Raw genomic sequence first — 16,802 nt, 5'->3', positions numbered from 1 at the left:
CCCTGAAACAAAAACCACACAAATCTAAACGATGGATTTTTTTTTTTTTTTTTTGGAGTCAAATGGCTACAGCAGTTTTATCGCTAATAGCCAAAGCCTGGAAACAACCCAAATGTCCACCAACTGGCCAATGGATAAACAGATTAACCCATGGATTTTTGCACTTCAGTTAATTTGAGGTTAGTGGAATTCTGAAATTACATCCACCTTTTTCATGTAACTAAAGTCAGTTGAGCTCAACTAATACAGAAGGAAACACATGAGGTTGTTAGCCAAGATGTGAGAAATGGAGACCTGATTGAAATAAAGAGGTGTTTATTTGGAGTTTGTTGGGACTGCAGCTGGGGAGACACAGATTCAAGAAGCACTTGAATTGTGTCCCCGACTACAAAATGGGGGAGGCTTATAAAGGAAAAACAGCAAGGTTACAGTTGGTTCCATGAGTTGTTTATGAAGAGTTATAATTGGAGCTGGTAAGAAGGCTGCTTGTCAAGCAAGGGTCGGTTGGGGTCTGAGATGGTTGCATAATCACCAGTCACCTTGAGACCATAAGGTTGCAGCTGGCAGGTGCTGTTCTGAATACGGCTGGTGGTGTCCTGGGATCTGGTGCAGTTCAGAGAAAGTTCAAGTTCTCAGCGGTGCAAGGATGTGTCTGAGACCAGATCCTTAATGGCCTCCGGACTCCATATTTGTACGTCTGGTCTGATTGCTCCATTGTAATTTCAGTTTGTCATCGAAGTCCTCTAGACTTATCTGATGATGACTCAGCAGGCTAGAACACCTTGGCTAAGGAAAGGTATGTCTTGAGGGGAGGTTCTTACATAAAAAGGGGTCAAAACAATATTCAACTCAGCAACATTTCATTAGAAAACCCACAGAAGGAAATAAATAGGATCATTGTTCCAACTCAGCAATAATTGGTAATAGTTAAGTAATATTTAGTTGCACTTGAACACAATAAAAAAATCAACTTGAAATGATCCTAGACCTGTTGAAACCATGAACTGAGAAGGGTTCAGTCGTGGGTATTGGACTCATATAACCCTATCTTTAACAGGAGACACGAAGTAAAGCACAGAAATAATAAGAAAAATATGTTAATCAAAAAATTTATGTTAACCCTAAATTACCTATCCACTCTTGAAATTGAGGTGTAGAAATAGCAACCAAAGGATACTCCATAGATAATAATACCTATTTTTAATAGAAATATACCAGGGTATATGAAGGTTTTACACACATTGTTTGCGTATGAAAATTCGAAGAGGTTAGCAGACATTTTATGTATGGAGTCAAAATGACTCAAAATAGGAGGCTGGGTGAGTGACACAGGCAGTGTCAGAGTTTCATATACAATGACTGTTACTCTAGATCATATTGGGTGGAAGTTTTGATTTGCATTTCAAACTCCCTCCTCCAAAGGACTTCAAATTGTTTCCAGAATGTTTCACCAGCTAATGTTTTCTAAGATTCTTACACTGTGAAGGAATCCCAGTGGGCTGGGTGGGTGGAAACTATATTCTAGTTTTGTAAGCAGTGAGATTGAAGGACCTAGTTTCGGATTCACAGTAACCATGCGAGGGTACAAAATTTTCTTGTGAAACTTATGCTTCATATATTGTATTGTTTTGGTGATTTACATTCACATGTTCCTATGTTTACATTATAAAAATAACGATAACTTAAAATAAGAATGACAATTCACATTTAAAATAAGCTTTAAAAAACTGCTTTAAGGGTGAAATTTCTTAAAATATTTCTAGTTCATCTCAGTTTATCTGTCCCCTGGTTTTGTGTACTTTGTTTATATTCATTTGTAGCATCAGATGTTAGACTGCCTTTAATTTTCATCATGTTAATTTCCATAACTGGTTACACAACTTGATGAAGACAATTTGGAGTAGATATTGCTTCTTCAAAAAAACAAAACAGAAAAAAGACATCAAACTAACATAACCTTACTGGGACTGACAGTTCAAATTAATCAGCTGTTTCTGTTTTGTTTTCCTGGCAGAGAGAGAGGGAAGGGGAAGGACCGAGGTTCTGCACCCACGTCAGCCAGCGCTGGGCAGGGAATCTCTTCCTCCAGGTCTGAAAAATCAAGGGCATATGTTTCTAATTAGTCACATCCTTGTGTTCTGCGCCTCATTTAAATGCGGTTCTTTTACTTGATGCGTTACATTTCTGCGATTGTTCTTGTTTCTACATGTCCGGAGAAAACAATTTAAGCCATCAATTGCATCAGGTGGATTAAATTCTGCAGAGAAAATTGTCTTCACCGACGGGCGAGCGAGGTCCTCGCTGGAGGAGGTTTGTTTCCGTCCTCTAACAAAAACAGCACTTTCTGAAACTTATTTGTGGAGATGACACGTACGTGCTTGTGCACATCCCAGAGCCATGCGTTTTGTCTACATGAGTCCAAGGGAAAAGGGAAACTGCCTGCACCACCATGCTGAGCAATCAGTCTACTTTTACACGGACCGTAAAGCAAAACACACGCTTCCACATTCGCCCCAAGGAACAATATCCTAGGGAGCTTCGTGTGTCTCGGAGAAGCCAGACGACTCCATCCGACGCGGTTTCAGAGGCCCACCGGCACCTGCCGCCAGCGCCCCCGGTCAAAGGCCCGAGAGAGGGCGGGCGACGCGCCCCTCTCGCTGCGCGTGCAGGTTCCCGCGCACCGCCCCCCGCACCGCCTCCCCACTGACAGCCCCGCCTCCTGCCCCCCCCCCGCCCGCCCGCCCGCCCCCCCCTCCCCTCCCCTCCCTGCGGGCCTTATCCGGCGGGAGCCGGGCGGCAGCGAGGCTGGGGGCCACCGGGACGCGAGGGCGCTGCGGCGGCGGCGGCGGCGGCTCGCAGTCTAAGGAAACCCTGGGCTTCCCGGACTGAATAGCGCGCCTGTCCGATCTGCACTTCCAGGGACCCCGCTTCAGGCCCGTTTCGCCTCCGGGGCACCAGAGGCGCCGCGCTGGCCGCCCCACCAGCCCGGTCCCGGCAGAGACCCCCGGGCGCGGCGCCCGCCCCTTGGCTCGGATCCCCGGGGCCGGCGTGGAGGCCGGCGCTGCGCGCACGGCTCCCTCTGCTGTCGGAATCCGGGCAGGAGAGATCCGAGCGCCCGGCGGGAAGGGCGCCTGGCACCCGCTCCGCCCGCCTCGCCCCGCACCCCGCCATTCCTTCCTGAACTCCCCCCAGGTCTCCGGGCGCAGAAGCCTGCGCTCACAGTTTCGGTGCCGGGAGCGGTGGGCCGGGCCACGACCCTCGCCCCCAGCTCCATTTTCCCTCTTGGCTACGGGTCCGCGTGGACGTGATTTTGACCAGTTTCCTAGCAGGTTCAACGCAGAGTATCTCAGTTCCCCGCCTCACCCCACGCGCGCTGCCGAGGGTGGGTGGCGGAGCCCTCGGGGGCCGCCCGAAGGCACCCACCCCGCCCTCCCCGGTGCGGGGACCAGCGGCTGTGCGAGCGGGTGCAGCGGGCGGACGTGGGGTCTGTGCGCCGCGGGAGAGACGGGCCGGCGAGGCCTGGGGGCAGCGAGGAGAAGCCGGGCTGAAGGGCGGAAACCCGGGCCGGGGGCCGGCGGGCGGCGCGTCGTGGCGGCGTTGAAAGGGCGGGGACAGCCGAGCCTCCCCGCTGACTTTTTCGTCCCCGGCTCGATCCTTGAGCACTCGGCCTCCCCCGCCACCCTGCAGGGGCCGAGGCTGCAGGCGCTCGCCAGCCCGGCCCCGGGAAGGAGCCCGCGCCCGGCGCGCGCCGCTGCCTCGCCAGCCTCGCCTCCCGGCGCTCCGGCGACCCGCGTCCGGCCCGATCCCCCGGCGGCTCAGCTGGGACCCCCAGCCAATCCAGCAGCCTTTCGCAAGGTAGCGGGGCCTTTTTCTTTTTCTTTTTCCTTCATTCTCTGCTTTTTCATGTAACAGTAACCTGTCGTTTCTGCTTGGAGGGTCTAAGAAGAATCCACGATCGCTTTGCTGTGTCTAACCTAGGAATTTCAAATGGGGCTTCTCAGAATTCACATCTGGTGCCCCTAACCGGCGATCAGGATTGTGGAGTCTTCCAAAATAGCCCTTTCCATCTTACGTAATGAGAGACCCAGAGAAGCTCTGGCTTTTCCACGGTACATAATCTATATTTACTCTCCCCCCCGACACACACACACACCCGCTCCCTTTCCCGTGCGCGTGTGTGCGCGCGCGTGTGCGTGCGTTTCCTTTCGTTTCTAGCATTAGGAAACTCGTTCGCGGCCACTGAAAAGTCAGGAGGGGCTCAAATCTGATTTCCCACGGATTCCTACCTCCACCGTCAGATAACGTCCGGAAACGGTGCCACCAAATAAGCATGGGGCTGTGATCCTGGAGAGCCAGCGCACCCCTACCCAGAGAGGAGGCGCCAGAGGAAGGCGAGCCCGGAAGGCGAGCAGCCGTTCGCGTTGGCTGGCGAGGAAAAGTGCGGCGCGGGGCCCGGCCCGGGCTTCGGGCCCCTGACTTCAGCACCGGAGGGGATGGACAGCGTCTCCGGACCCGGCTGCCGCCGCCGGGACCGGACTGCGCCGCCGCGGGCCTCGCCGAGGGCAGCCCGGCTCCCCGCGCCTCGCAGCTAAGAGGCTGCGCTCCCGGTGCCCCCGCGCCCCCCTCCCCGGCCGTGACCGACGGAAAGGAGCCTTCTTTTCCCTGCTGCGACCCCCGAGCAGGGCTCCGAGGAGCCCTCCTGTTCCACGGATCAAACTCTCCGCAGCAACTTCGAGAATAATTTCCTCCGGGGGCCAGAGGGATAGGGGCCGAAGAGTGAGGCCGAAGTTCTCGGAGCCTCTGAGAAACCATGGGCTCTGCAGTCGGGGTCCGAGTGCTCCGAGGCCCACGCTTCTCCAAATAAACAGGATACTCGTGAGAGGATTGCACCTGTTCTGGAAATAGCTTTGCGAGACGAGGTTGCAGACCTGCTCACAACCTGACGTTAGAGAAACTGGAAGAATTCCAATTCCCTTACTTGGCCGGTAAGTGATAATACTGTTATTTATTGCTTGTTGATAATTCAAACGGCTTCCCCCTCCCCCCAAGATTTTAACAGAAAGATTAAAACAGTATTATTTTTTCCTTGTGGACTAGACGATAAAGAATTTGATTTTTACATGGTTGTTCCTGCATAATGATCTTTGGGAAAATCTTGCCTAGTAAAGCAGTTGGATATTTTACTTCTCTGAAGTCCGTTGTGTGATGAGAATATTAAAAATTATATATATATATATATATATATATATATATATATATATATGTAAGCTTCTATCAGTATAGTAAAATCTTAGTTGGGTATATTTATTGATGAGCTAATATCTTTCTGAATGTGTGTGTCGTGTTTTCCCCCAAAATGATACAATCTGGCATTTTGTAAGAGTTTTTTTTTTTTTCTTGGCATTATACTTGTAGTTTAAGCTGATCCTGTCTGTGTTACATAGTATGCAAGCCTCAAAAAGTTGCTAGTAGTGATGGTGTAACCATCTCTTCTAATATATTTCATATGATTATAATGTGCCAGACTCTGCACAAGAACAGACACATGCGTACACACACCTGATCCCTCTCTCTACACCAACCCCGAGTATACCTGCACCTGTGGATCTTACCTAAAGAAAAACACACGTTTTCATGCAGTGTTGTTTTTCCAGCCTTTTAAAGCTTAAGATTACTTGCTCAAACCAGACCTGCCAGAAGGCAGAAAATGAGAAGCTTTAGCGTGCCTTTTTAGGAGAAAGGGTTTCCATAGCATTCTGACTTCTTAGTGCTACAAAATACATTTGTCACTGAAATCCCAAAAGTGATGAGGGGGCCAAGAGATTCTTGATGAACCATAAGCTTTAAAGTCTTAATTAAATCTATTTTCCGTTCATTCTTACTTCTGGAGTCTTCCCCTGGAGCTTCAAAACTACAGTCTTTCACAGTGACCTTGATAAGCATTCTGCTTTAATGAAAAGGTTCACTGGGTAAAGGCAGTTGCACAAATTTACAGCCCATGCCTGACATTTCCCTAAGAGCTCGATGGGTTCCGATGAGCACATTCAGTGAGTGGAGAGCTTGCCTTGGCAGGACAGACTGTGACAATCCTTTAAACACACGTGACGCTGTAAGCATAACCAACCCTGTGGAGAGAGTTGGGCCCTTTGAGAAAGCACAGTTCTTCGGGTTTTCCTTTTAATTTCTTAGGTCATCTATAACTGATAATAAAATACATTTCCATACCTACCCTCTTCTCAACTTCATCGCTAAAATCCTCTGAGGCAGTTAAGATGGTCTTGGTTGCTGCGGTGAAGCGCCCCTGTTTTGCGTTGGCTGAGAGCAGCAGTTGCACCCTGAGGACACATCGTTCTCGACTGTCACTTGCCACTTGCCATGAACCTGCTTGCTTAGCAGAAAGGGAGCAGAGGCGTCCATGTCACTGAGCTCCTTGGGGGCTCCGTGGCCCTGTACAGGTCGGAAGTGGTAATCTCAGGAGGAGAAATGCACTACTGACTTGGGTTCCTCGCCAGGGGACCTACAGTGTGTCCCTGGCACAGCCTGCTTTTGTTTGTTTGCTTGTTTTCCTGATCTGAGATATGTGAACGTGAAATTACCACATGGACTGATGAAGCACGTTTTAGGAGAGTTACAGCCGACTGTTAGACTCTTAGTTTGGTTGTCAGTTAATAGCCCAGACAGACGCCCCTGGTGGGCAGAGCATAAGATGGAAGCGGAGGACGTGTTCCAGGAAGCAGGTCTGTGGGTACGTGGCCGCAGTTACCTTCTCCGTGGCAGAGGGGGCAGGCTTTCTCCAAATGTGGCTCAAACAGCACAAAGTAAGAGTTATCCTGGCCTAATTCTTTTGGAGATTTGGTTACAGAAATAAATAACTCATTCACCGTTCCAAGCTCAGGCAAGCTGCCTGGAAGCTCTCGTCAATCCTTATCTCTGGGGAAATGTCATTACATTGAGACAGAGCTTTGTAACCCAACTTAATGCCTGTGGAAATTCTAATCTCTAACTGCCCCTGCCCCCAAAAAAGGAGTGGGTGGGCTAATGCAACCAAACCTTCTTTTTGCACAGAATCACCTGTCTTTAAAGAGAGATCAATACTTAATTCTAGGACATCCATATCCCATTAAAACAGCTCTTTTTCCTGATGGTTTTTTGGTCTGTTAGGATGCATGAGGTTCGGGGAGTACCAGACACAATATTCAACACCCCTTCCCAGAGGAAGGAGTTTTGTTGGGAGGGATCAGTGTTGTTGTGTTGCTTATATTTGAGACTCAAAAAAGAAAAGTGAAATAGGATTGCACAATCAGGAAAATGTAAAGTGTATACCGTATAGGACCGGAGGATAATTAGAAATGAGCCCTGGAATCTGTTCAATTCCTTTTCTTCTTTTAACAAGAAATGGTATGTATGAGAGTGGGACAGAGAATTCTGGCTTGAACCTTTAAATTATAAAAATATTATAAAAAATCAGTCAATTTTGTCTAGACCATCTAAATATGAATTGGATAGTCTAATGTAATTATTGACCATCAGATCCTAGTGGATTTGAATGTCCACAGTTTGCCTTTGGAATTGCTTGCATGGGTTTGAACCAAGTTATGTACATAGTTACAAAAAATGTGAAAGTGAGAGGTGATTATTATGGAATTTAAGAAGGCCTTCAAGAATTGACTGTTATTTTCATACCAATTAAAAGATATAAATTCCAGGCAAGGAACCTGCTTATTCACCCAATTCTATCAGGAAGGCAAAAGCCACTAGCAAAGAAAAGTGTATCTTAAGCCAGAAGTTATTTCTACAGTTGTCAAACCGCCCCCGAAACCCATCCAGTGAGTCATAGACTAGCACTCAAATGGAGAGAGACCTCTTATTTCGTATTTTTGTCCCGTTTAGCTTAGCAGAATGAGTTGTACGTGGCATGCATGGTAAGAGACAGCATCCTGCAGTATAAAATATGTTATGCATCGTGACGTAGCAGAACAAGGACTGTTTGACAGTCAGAAGATGGGGATTCTTGACATGCTGGTCATAAGAGCTTGTTCAAGTCCCCCAACCCACTACTTATGGGGATACTTTACCTACCGGTTAAGCCGCAATCCTCTGTATGTGGTTGACAGCTAAGTATTTGTGGGATAACTGAATAGATGCGTACTCCGTGGAATATTGGAAAGTCTCGATATGATGCTTTCAAGAGTGTTTTGGAAACTTAGGTGCTGTATCTTCGAATTACTATAAATAATCTCCAGTAGCAATCATTCCTTCCTTCATCAAAAGAGTCCCTTCTGATTACTATATGGCGACGTGCCTCTTACATTTAAGAGCTTCAATGTAGAGAATATAATATTTTCTCATTAATTCAGCATCAATTTTCTTATATCTCTCAATGGAAAAATATTTTAATGCAGGGAGGACCTGATTTTAAAATATCTATTATTCAAAATTGACACCATGTTTTATACCAAACAGTCGAGCCTAGGTCAGCATGACCCAAGCTCATTTTAATTACAGCTGACCCTTGAGCAATGCTGAGGTTCAGGGGCACCAACACACCATGCAGCTGAAAATCCACATATAACACTTGACACCCCTGAACTGCTAATAGCCGATTCTTGACCAGAATCCTTACTAATAACATAAGCAATCCATCGACATGTTTTGTATGTTATATGTATGTCTATGGATATTTTATGCATTCATGACATACCTACATTTTTCTTAGTTTTCTTCGATATTTCTAGGCTATGCATTTCCACTGTTCGTTTTTTTAAATTGTCGTATATCTCCAAAAAAATTTCCAGTATATTTATTGAAAAAATCTGGGTGTAAGTGTACCCGTTTAATTCAGACCTATGTTGTTCAAGGGTCAACTGTACTTTCATTTTGACTTTAAATGAATCAGTCACTGCATTTTTGTCATAATTTTCGGGTATGTAAAGGAGAAATAATATTTCTCATTAGTTATACCAATAAGGATACTCAAAGGATTAAGTGGACTTTAAAAACTCAATATCTGAAAATACATCCAGAAAGCATTTTGATTTGCTTCAGCGTCTAGTGAAGATGGAGTGAAGTGTGGACGGCGTGGGGCTGGTCTGTGTAGGTACCCTGGAAATGCTGTAAGGATGTGGTCTTGATTTAGTCCAGAGCTGAGATTCTGTTCATAGGTGTCATCAAGAAATCTCCAGTTAAGCCATATCTCATGGCTTATTTTCTGTCATCAGTTGGAGTTTTAAAAGTAGCTATGATTTTTTAAATGTAACCTTTAAACATTTCGTTTGTATAGATTTCTAGATTATCACTAAAAATATACCAATAGTAAGTTTGAGAAATATAAATTATTATTTGGTGTTACAGTCAGTTTCCTTATAGTTTTGTGGTTAAACTATTTGACTGAACCAGAAACGGAAAATTTTATAATTGCCTTGTTTGTGATACAATTATTACATATATATATATTTTTTTGGTTTGATTTGTTATCACTTACCAAAAAAGAAAAAGTAAAGAAACAACAGAGAAAGAAGAATGGGAAAAAAGCAGAAAGTGACAGGTCATTAAAATAATGTCATGTGATCAAGAACTTTATCTTTCAATCATTATTGTGAAGGTAGTTCAGCACATTCTACACATGAAGTGTCAGGAGATTGTTTTAGATTTTCATGAATTTGGTCTTCAAATTATCAGTGAAGCTGAAATAAGTTTTTTTTTTTTAAATAAAACAATCGTTAAATCAGTACATTAGAAAAGTGGCTAATTCTTTATCACATTTAATGTACATACTCACATACATTTTTAAAATTTAAATTTGTGAAGTAGTTATAACTATATTTATATTTAGCAAATATATTGCCATTCATTCAAAATGTCAAAGAGCTGCAAATTTAATTTTATAAAAGATACCTGATAAATTCACAAGGTAAATTAACATAAAACATGAGTCTTTTAGAAATGGTACCAGAATTTTTACAGTAATACGTTACTCATACAAAACTATTTAAAAGAATAATGCATCCTCTTTGAATCTGCTCAAGGGGCTTCATGGTAAGACATAGGTAAGTATCTGAGATTAAGAAATTTAAGAAAGTCAGTGAGAAGATAGTATTGCATGATTAAAAATGCATTGAGTACATAAGAAGTCTAAAGTCTAACATGGTTTTCTCAACAGATTATGTGACTTTGGGTAAATCACTTTACCTTAATTTAATAGCACATCTCTTTTCTTGTTTCTTTTGGGAAATCATTATCACGTCCGTTAGAAAACAAACAAAAAACTACAGATTTAGTTGAGCTCAGAAACTTTCCTTCTGCTTCCCGCAGACTGTTTCTCTTGACTAGGACCCTATACTCTTATGGTGAAAAGTACATGAGACTGACGATCAGACAGATGTGAATTTGAATCCTGGTATAGAGACTCAGTAACTATACAAAGTCGGGCAAAGCATGTAAACTCTGAGTCTCTTTATTTCCATATGTGAAACAAAAGACAGTTTCACCTCAATACACTGTTGGGAACAGTTAGTGTAACGAGGCATAGGGCACGCCTGGGCCGCCGTCCGTACACAGCAGGAACTCACTCAAGGTGGTGTTCATTATTATAGCCCACCCGCATATCTGCAGGTTCTGCATCCTTGGATTCAACCAACCACAGATCAGAAATATTCTGGGAAAAAAAAATTCTGGAAAGTTCCCCAAAACAAAACTTGAATTTCCTGCACACTAGCAACTATTTACCTAACATTTACAATGTATGAGGTATTGTGAGTAATCTAGAGATGATTGGAAGTATACAGGAGGGTGTGTGTAGGTTATATGCAAACACTATGCCATTTCACATAAGGGACTTGAGCAGCCATGGATTTTGGTATCCGTGGCGTGTCCTGGAACCAAATCCCCCTCTGATACCCAGGGGCCTTGTTAGGCCAGTCTGCATATCGATCAGCTAACCCACAATTGTTTCATCAGATGAATCCCTTGTGTTGTATGTTGTCCAAAACACACTATGCTCACCCCTAGCCAGTTCTTCCTGCTTTGTCCTAGAGTGTTTCGTTTACTGTTTGTGTATCCATTCCTGCGTCTCTTTGCATGGGTTTTAAGTTCAGTGTCTGCCGGGCTGTGGCAGGTTGGCCGGTCAGTGGGACCTCAGAGGGCAAGCCCCGCAGGAAGCTCCTGACTCTGGCTCTCCTCAGTTAGAGCGAAACCTGGGAGATATAGCCCAGATTTTATGTGAAATCTCCTCGTTTTCACCTAATTTAATTGGAACAAAACGGCCTACAAGCTGGACTCGGCCCCGAATGCTTTCCGGGTCCTGGAGCCTGCAGACCCGTGACTTCTCTGATTTCAGTGGCATCTGTTAAAAACCAAAACTGACGTATTTCGTCAGTTTTTCTCCAGGCCTCTCTGTTTCTTTCTAAAAATGGGAGAATGAATAATGACTTGGCAGAAAACTTCATCTTAGTATCTTTTAGAAGTTTACAAGAAAATAAATCTCAAAAAATGAGGAGTGGCTGAGAAGAAATAAATACTCTGTTTCTTTGACTGGTCAAAAATATTGTGGGAAAAAGTAGTCCATAGAATAAGTCGGAATGAAGCCAGATCAACAATATTCCATGATGTGTTTATTGCACCACCTCTTCCCCCGCTCTCTGTCATCTGAGTCCTGCAACGACGACTGTGACTCAGACGGGAACATTGACAAAGTGTAAGACCAAGAGAGAAACAGATAAGCAGCTGTTGACTAGGGTCTGTTAAATGCAAAGCCCCCGCCCTCCAGTACAAATTTTGGTGCAGTTTTCAGAAAGAGGGGGGTTATAGGGTAGAAGGAAGAGCAACTGTCCGCTACAATGACACTGAAGAATCTACCAGCGATTTCTAGGTCATTTTCTGTACCTGCTGTGGATGGCATACTCAGCAAAGGTGGGCTCATGGGCTATTGTCTCTCTAAAAGCTTGTTTTTAAAGAACGTTTTAAGATGAAATGTTCATAATGTGACCTTCAATGTAATTAATGCACCCCAGCTTTGTGGGTGTCCTTTTACTTTATTACTCAGAAATGAGTAATATCCAAGGGACACAAACAGAGTCATAGACCAATGTGGATACTAGTACTTCTGACTGGATAGCTTTTTTTCTGTATTTGTTTTCTTTTCCAGCAGTTTTATATAATATTTCCTCACTTATCATGTGGTAAGCCTGCGCCAATTTAGCTGGACTATTTATCTTTTGCTTCTCTGGTCTGGTTTTAATCTTGAAGAAGTAAAACTCCTAAGAGCAGATTAATCCAGTTGTCTGGATACTTCACCACTGATTGCAGGTCATATGACCAAGCAGTGATATGGTAGCGTACATTTAGAGCTAAGGGACGTAAGATTAGGGTGTTCATCTAATTCATTACATTCATAAACAAATAGGCTGTTCATTTTTCTCTCCAAGCCCATTGTTTTTCTCTACTTGTAAATCCTTTTAAGTGATCACCGAAAAATAATATTTGCCAGTTACCCATCGTTAGTGCATTTTTATTTTTCATTTTGTGTTTTCTTTCCATGGCAGTAAATTTCTGGAAACTCCTGAAGTTAGAGTATTTCATTGTTGCATGAAGTCTGTCTGGGCCATATAAGTATGTTCCAGGGGACCCAGCCTTCTCTAGTTCCCTTTCTCAGTAAGATCCCCCCACTTTGTGTGGCATTAGCAGTTTTGTGAAAGTTCCTCTCTCTCGGGCATCTCACATGTGATTCTCACAGCAGGACTGAGAGGTAAACATCATCATTCCTGTTTTGCAAATGAGACAGGTGAAGTCCGGGAAAGTTAAATGATTCTCCGTACATGAGTCAAAATTAAGATTTGTGGCAATATTTCATGTTTTCCATACTTTATAGGTGGTTTGGGAAGAAGAAATACCTTTTGTCCCACTAATTACATGCTTCACTTGCTTCAAATTATGATAAAAACAAAGTAAGCAATTACATTTTACTAACTTTTACTTTTACTGACTAAGGAACTGGAGGGGTTTAGATTCTCATGGATTTGGAAGGGCTCGCATAATATCTTGACCTTAATGTTGTACAAATAGGGAGGTTTTCGGATAGCATGATCACGTGCTGAATGTCATATTTTAGAGGAATTGTCCTTCAGGAAGGACCAGGGTTGATTCTACTGCAGTGATTCAGGTTTGAGGTGATGAGAACATGACCTGATGGGGCAAAGGTTAGCAATGAGTCAGTTGAGACTGGATGGTAAGGTGATGGGTGATGGACTAACAAACAAGGGAAGAATCAAGATGAGATCATGTGCTTGGTACCTGCCAGGTGCTTGGTAAACACAAATGCGTGTAGATGTAAAATGAGCTTCTTTAGAAGGAAAGGTGTCACACCTGACTTGGGACATGTCCAGTGGTGAAAGGGTGTAAGGACCAAATAGCAGGGGAAGGAACCATTGGTTTCAGAAAGAGGTACAACCTGACATATCCAGCTCAGAGCTATCAAAATGGAGATTGTTGCTGAAGCTGTGAAAATACATTAACTGTTTGAGAGAATGAAGGAAAAAATCAGTAGTTTATGAACATTTGGGGAAGGAGGAATAATAAGAGAGAAGGTTATGTAAGTGCACTTAGAAAAGTGTAAGGGAAAACAGAGTTTCAAGAAAAAAAATAGATTGTTAATAGTGTTGACACTGCAGAGAGTGAAAAGGAATAAAGATTCAAGTGCATTTGGGTTTGTCCAAATGTAGATCATTGGCTATCTTGGAGAGAACAGTTTCTGAAAAATGGTCATATTCCAAGCAGTATATGCATACAAATTACATACTATCCTGCCCACTAACTCTCAGGTATCCTGCATTGTTTAGGGGATACTGTCACCAATATTGATTTATCAGTCATGCTTATGAATAAATGAAATTGTTTTGAGAAATAAGCAACTCTATTACACAGAATTCAATGGTTTGTTTTCAACGAAAATGAAATTTCTTTAAATCGTATCGGAACTTTATTTCTCTGGAGTTTTCTCTTTTTTGTTGGTGGGGGGGGTTTTTGTAAAAGCAGTATAATCATAGAATAATCAGTTAAATGGAGCCTGAAATCATTTACATCATTTTTACAAGCATATAAATCCCCCAGTAGGGTATTTTCTCCTGAGCAGAATTAACAAAACTCCAGATGAAATGCAGTCTCTTCCTTCCATGTGTGTCTCCAGAATATTTGCATATGAGCTGCTCTTCAGTGTGCTTGGCGTTGCCAAATCACTGAGCTTTTTCAAATTTATTAAGGATGCACATTAAGAGATTGAATCCTAGGAGCAGGTTGGTACTCCAATGGATAAAAGTCCTGGGTATCCATCTGAGACTCTGTTATAACTATTCTTAATGAACATAGAAGTTGACCACTTGGATCAAAGCCGAAATGTGGCCAAAGAAAGGGTTTGGCATCTGATGAATTACTTAGCATCTCTTTTCCTAAAGAATAAAAGCTCTCTGGCTTCTAACAAAGAGTCTGTGAGCTGTATGGCAGTATTTTGAACAAGGAGATCATTTATAAAAGCAGTCTTTATATTTAGGAAATAATTACGGATGCAGCTGCAGGTTTTAATGACTTTTAATAAAGAATGTTATAAAGTGAATTAGCAATAAATGTTTAGCAGATGTTACTGAATCAAGACATTATAGAACATCATTAGATCTGTATATTGGATTGTTAAAGCAATATATGTATTTATGTAATACCAGTGGTTTTGTCATTTTCTAGGATATTTTGAAGGAAAGTTCAAGGTGGGTTGAATTTTAATGAATGGGATGAGTATATCAACTAGCTCTGCTAAACTAGTAAACATTTGAGTTATATAACTGATAAAGTGAAGACTCTGAAAGCTTCTTGAATTTCTACAATATATGGAATTATAGAACAATATTTATGTTAAAGATACAGTATTTCAATCATTTAAAATTTTTGAGTCTTTCATAAAGAAAGTTGAATGGACTTTGTAGAAAAAAAATACTTTGTTAGAAATAATCGCTGCTCAATACTTGCTTCGCTGGCATTGCCAACATCTAAATTTCAGTGTCAAGTGGTCAGAATATAGATGAGTAAATGCACATACAACTCATAACTTAGCAGTTTCTGTTTGTCCAAGTATTTTCGGGCCACCTCAGCATGCAGGATGGTACAGTCTAGATTCCGTTTAAGGACGAGGCTTGGTCTCTGGCCTCAAGAAGGCCAGAGTCTAATGAGGCAAAGCGAGGGTACCTAGAGTCGTGAAGTCACTGCAAGGTAGAGCTGGAAATGTGCTCAAAGATTATCGGGTTAGGAAGCTGACCCTCAGAACATTTTTGAACTTTGGGGAAAGGTTCAAATTTAGTTCGTGGCTTAGCTGAAATAGAACCATAAATTATGGTTTAATCAATGATGATACTCCAAGGATGGTAAAGGAAAATTGAATACTGTTTATGGTTCCTTACGGACTCATAGTTCAGAGTAAATGAGCAACCTGGGATGTAAGAAGCTGGAAAAGATGCAAGTTGTAAGTCTTCCAAAGTCTCGAGCAAGTGAGATTGAATGCCCATCAGAGACGCTGCTAAGGGATAGCAATGCTATATTTGGATAATCACCTTTTTAACTTTTAATTTATTTTTAAATAATTATAGACTCAAAGGAAGTGGCGGAGATGGTTTCTGCTGGAGCCTTCCCCAGCTTCCCCCAATGGTAGCATCTTAGATAATTATAGTACAGTACCAAAACCAGAAATTGATAGTGGCACAATACTATCAAATAGACTATAAATCTTACTTAACAGTTCACCAGTTTTTATCTGAACTCATTTGCGTGTGTGTGTCTGTGTAGCTCTATGTCATATACCCCATGTGTTGATTTGCATAACCATTGTCACATAGAATGTGACTGAAATAGAAGTTCCTCCTTCTAACCCTTAATAATGTGACTCACTCCCCACCCCCCTGGAGACCACTATCCATGCTCCAGCTCTAGCATTTTGTCCTTTTGAGAATGTTATATAAATGGGATTGTATGGTATATGATCATTTGAGACTGACTTTTGTTTTTCCACTCAGCATAATGCCTTTGAGATCCACCCAAGTAGCTGCATGTGTCGGAAGTTTATCCGTTTTATTGCTGAGTAGTAGTTCATGGTACGGATGCACCAGCTTTCCGACCCATGTACTATGTGAAGGATATTTGAGTTGTTTCCAGGTTGGGGCTACTATGAATAACGGTGTTATGAACGAACATTCACATAGGAGTAGTTTATTATGCAGTAATATATAACTTGAATATCTCTGTGTAAGTTCACTTGAATGCTTAACAGGTTATATTAATAATATTGAGAAGGCAGGCAGTATACTGGAGAAAGTAAAGGATTTTGAACAAGTAATACTGTTTTAAACTCTGGCTTTCCACTGATGAGTGATGGTGGTTTTATACCAGTTAGTTTTGCTTTGTGAGCACTGATTTCTGATATGTAATAAGTATAAAACAGTAAGTTTTCTAAGACTTAATGAAAGTTTAAGCCATTCATTAATGGTTCCACCTAATTATTGATTTTCTAAGAAGAGATTCTAGTTAATGTCATATTTACTTGGTTTTTTAAGCACCCCACACACTCCATAACAAAAAACAAGGATACGGGCATGCAAATTTTAAAAAGTCTGTACAAAATATGTACAAATATAGAATACAGTTGACCCTTGAACAACACTGGTTTGAACGCCGTGGGTCCAGTTATACCCAGATCTTTTTCAATAAATATAGTACTGTATTTTCCTTTTTTACAGATCTTTAAATTAGCTAAGCATGGGGAAAAGTTTGTG

The 16,802-nt window shown here is 42.6% G+C and overlaps 1 protein-coding gene across 1 annotated transcript in view; it reads left to right on the top strand.

The window, feature by feature from the left end:
* Positions 1-4,871: 4,871 nt before the first annotated feature.
* SNTG1 (syntrophin gamma 1) overlaps positions 4,872-16,802 on the top strand; it is a 472,569-nt gene continuing 460,638 nt past the window's right edge. The window contains exon 1 of the mRNA XM_059901577.1: positions 4,872-4,985. The gene's annotated coding sequence lies outside the window, so the exon portion shown is untranslated. The remainder of the gene's footprint in view (positions 4,986-16,802) is intronic.

This window comes from Balaenoptera ricei, chromosome 17, assembly GCF_028023285.1.
Source record: "Balaenoptera ricei isolate mBalRic1 chromosome 17, mBalRic1.hap2, whole genome shotgun sequence".
Classification (NCBI taxonomy): domain Eukaryota; kingdom Metazoa; phylum Chordata; class Mammalia; order Artiodactyla; family Balaenopteridae; genus Balaenoptera; species Balaenoptera ricei.
The sequence above is the reverse complement of the archived record's forward strand: the minus strand, read 5'-3'. Positions and strand labels throughout refer to the sequence as shown.